This window comes from Papio anubis, chromosome 1 (genome assembly GCF_008728515.1).
Source record: "Papio anubis isolate 15944 chromosome 1, Panubis1.0, whole genome shotgun sequence".
NCBI lineage: Eukaryota > Metazoa > Chordata > Mammalia > Primates > Cercopithecidae > Papio > Papio anubis.
This window is the reverse complement of record NC_044976.1, coordinates 161,897,114-161,901,239: the sequence shown is the minus strand read 5'-3', so window position 1 is coordinate 161,901,239 and position 4,126 is coordinate 161,897,114. Positions and strand designations below refer to the sequence as shown.

The window sequence follows — 4,126 nt, the reverse complement described above, 5'->3', positions numbered from 1 at the left end:
CCCCAGTACAAAGAAATGGTAAATGTTTGAGATGATGGATATGCTAATTATCCTGATCTGATCACTATACAGTCTATTTATTGAAACATCACTATGTAGCCCATGAAAATGTACAGTTTGTCCACTTAAAAAATTAAAATAAATAAATCATTTTAAAAATCAAAAAATCAATTTTTTTAAATGAGGGAACTAAGGCCGAGAATGAATAAATTACTTAGCAAGTTTACACAGCAAATAAATAACCAAGGCCATGTGCCTGGTTCTTTCAGCACCCGGGCCCTTCACCGCTGTATTGTATTGCACGTTATCACCAGATTCACTTTCTTTTTTTTTTTTTTTAAGATGGAGTATCACTCTGTCGCCCAGGTTGGAGTCCAGTGGCATGATCTTTGTTCACTGCAACCTCTGCCTCCCAGGTTCAAGCATTTCTCCTGCCTCAGTCTCCTGAGCAGCTGGGATTACAGGCATGCACCGCCACGCCCAGCTAATTTTTGTATTTTTAGTAGAAATGGGGTTTCACTATGTTAGCCGGCCTCGTCTCCAGTTCCTGACCTCAGGTGATCCACCCACCTCAGCCTCCCAAAGCACGGGGATTACAGCTGTGGGCCACTGTGCCCAGCCTAGGTTCAATTTCTTAAACTATTCTGTCACTTGCTCTTCCAAAACCCATTTTCCACAGAACCAAATCCTTAGGAATTTTCAAGGCCCTTTTTATCTAACCATGACTCACTTTACTAGCCTTATTACTTCCCAATGCAAGCTCCATTCTCTTCAGGATGAATTCCATATTACTTCCACACATATCGGCTCATTTCAACCTGCTCCCTTTCCAGCCTGACTTGGTCTCCTCCTCTCCAGCTGTTTAAATTGTGTTTGTGCTTCAAGACCCAGTTTAAGTCACTTCTCCATAAAAATTTTCTCAACCACAGAAACCCACTTTCATGACTCTCTCCTGTGAAATCTCAAAGCTTACTATCTGCCACAAACTGAATATTTAATTATAAACTACCTTGCACTGCCATTTAATTTACAAGTGCCGGCTAGGCATGGTGGCTCATGTCTGTAATCTCAGCACTTTGGGAGACTGATGAGGGAGAATTGCTCGAGCTCAGGAATTTGAGACCAGCCTGGGCAATGTAGTGAGACTCATCTCTGTAAAAAAAAATAATAATAATTAAAGATAAAATTAAAATTAAAATTTACAAGTGTCTAAGACTTAATTGTGAACTCCAAGAACCAAGGATCCTAATCTTACATTTTTTTATATCCTCCTCCCTATGTCTTTCACAAAAAGGTGTTTAAATGATCAAAGAAATAAATGAATGAATACTGGGATGTTAATAAACAGCTGATAACTTGGCTAACACTATTTGAGGGTTACAGGAAATGAAAATAGAAGATGAGGGCTTGCTGAAAAGATAAAATGCATATCAGGAAGAAAAGGTTACCAAATAAATATAGATTGACTATATACATACTAGAAAAATTAATTTTTCAGTAGATATAAGTATATTATTAAATATGATATTATCATAACTACACTAATGAAAAAGGTCATACAAAATTTCAACCTAAACTAGTATTTAGCCACAGAGTTATACTTTTTTTTTTTTTTTGGTGACAGAGTCTCACTCTGTTGCCCAGGCTGGAGTGCAGTGGCATGATCTCGGCTCACTGCAACCTCTGCCTCCCCGGTTCAGGCGATTCTCCTGTCTCGGCATCTCGAGTAGCTGGGACTACAGGCACCCACCACCACGCCCTACTAATTTTTGTATTTTTATTAGAGATGGTGTTTTGCCATGTTGGCCAGGCTGGTCTCGAACTCCTGGCCTCAAGTGATCTGCCTACCTCCGTCTCTTGAAGTGCTCAGATTACAGGTCCGAGTCACTGTGCCCAGATAGAGTTATACATTTTATTTATTTATTTATTTATTTATTTATTTTGAGACAGAGTCTGACTTTGTCACCCAGGCTGGAATGCAGTGGCACCTTGTCGGCTCACTACAACCTCTGTCTCCTGGGTTCAAGCAATTCTCCTGCCTCAGCCTCCCAAGTAGCTGGGATTACAGGTGCCCACCACCACGCCTAGCTAATTTTTATATTTTTAGTAGAGATGAGGTTTCACCATGTTAGCCAGACTGGTCTCGAACCCCTGACCTCAGGTGATCCTGGACCTGAGGACCTGCCTGGACCTCCCAAAGTGCTGGGATTACAGGCGTGAGCCACCGCACCCGGCCAAGTTACACATTTTTAATAACATTAAAAGGTGTTTAGCAATGTAATAATTAACCCAACTCAGATTTGTTGTCAGAATTTTCAGTCTAGTGCTTGCTTTGCTTTGGCAGCATACATACTAAGATTGGAAAGATACAGAGAGGATTAGCTTGGCCCCTGCGCAAGGATGACATGCAAATTCATGAAGCATTCCACATTACATTTTTTTCTGGGGCGGGACAGAGTCTCGCTCTGTGGCCCAGGCTGGAGTGCAGTGGCTGGATCTCAGCTCACTGCAAGCTCCGCCTCCAGGGTTTACGCCATTCTCCTGCCTCAGCCTCCCGAGTAGCTGGGACTACAGTCACCCGCCACCTCGCCCGGCTAGTTTTTTTGTATTTTTTAGTAGAGACGGGGTTTCACCGTGTTAGCCAGGATGGCCTCGATCTCCTGACCTCGAGATCCGCCCATCTCGGCCTCCCAAAGCGCTGGGATTACAGGCTTGAGCCACCGCGCCCGGCCCCATTACATTTTTTTAATAAAGTAAAAATATAGACATTTTAAAAGAGGCCAGGCTCAGTGGCTCATGCCCCTAATCCCAGCACTTTGGGAGGTCAAAGTAGGTAGGTCACTTGAGGTCAGGAGTTTAAGACCAGCTGGCCAACATGGCAAAATCCTGTCTCTACTAAAAATACAAAAATTAACTAAGTGGGCCGGAGGCAGGAGAATCGCTTGAACCCGGGAGGCAGAGGTTGCAGTGAGCCAAGATTGCACCACTGCATTCCAGCCTGGGTGACCGAGTGAGACTGTCTTAAAGAGAAAAAAAAGAATTTTCAGTCTAGGCATCAGGAGGAAAGAAAACCTGAGGAACAACTGTTTGCCACAAGGTATTTCTCTTTTTTTCTTTTTTTGAGACAGGATCTTGCTGTGTCACCCAAGCTGGAGCACAGTGGTACAATCAGAGCTCACTGCCGCCTTGACCTGCCAAGCTCAAGCAATCTTCCCACCTCAGCTTCCCATGTAGCTGGGACTACAGGTGCCTACCACCATATCTGGCTCTTTTTTTTTTTTTTTTTTTTTTTTTTTTTTGTAGAGATGAGGGGGTCTCACTCTGTTGCCCAGGCTGGTCTCGAACTCTTGGGCTCAAGTAATCCTTCCGCCTTGGCCTCCCAAAGTGCTGGGATTACAGGCGTGAACCACCATGCCTGGCCTCACAAGATATTCCTTATTCTTACCCCACTGAAGACAGCAAAAAAGGAAAGACACAAGTAAGATATAAGGAAGAACTCCCTTGTTCAACAATGTACTTCTGAGAAAAGTTACAGAATCATGTTTTTGAAGTCTCTAAAAAATAGGATATAGTTATAATTATTTCAAATGTCCAAGGTATAAATTAGGTGATTTCTGAAGGACATTTCCAAATTCTTCTTTTTTCCTAAGGCATGTGAGTTGGGAACCTTTAAGCCGTACCTCAACCATTGGACCGCTCTTTCCTGCTGCTGATTCTCCCTCCTAAGCACTAGAAGAACTTGACATTCCTCACAATACACCCAATACCCATTACCCAAAAAATAATGTTCTCTGAGTTGTGGATCTCTTAAAGTTTCCTGCAGTGTGAAGCCAAATCACAGTTCCCACGTCAAGTATTCAGCAATACACCCAACACGGCAACATGTTTAAGCTTTAATCAGAATGATGAAATTCCTGCCATGCAAATAGAACCTCCTTCCTATGGAGTATCGTATCAGTGTATTCTATTTACACGAATAATACCTTATTTTATCTGCATAATACATTGCACTTAACCTTCCTTGGAAATAGTGTGCTTTCCATTTCGTAAATTGGTTAAAGAAAGCTCTTTCATGACAAGGATTTGATTTATTTGAGCCCTGCTACTATACCTTGAGAGCCATAAG

The 4,126-nt window shown here is 42.4% G+C and overlaps 1 non-coding gene across 1 annotated transcript; it reads left to right on the top strand.

The window, feature by feature from the left end:
• Window positions 1-2,332: 2,332 nt before the first annotated feature.
• LOC116271969 lies at window positions 2,333-2,435 on the top strand. The gene has a single exon (XR_004180700.1). It is a non-coding gene; the product is annotated as a U6 spliceosomal RNA (small nuclear RNA).
• Window positions 2,436-4,126: the final 1,691 nt, after the last annotated feature.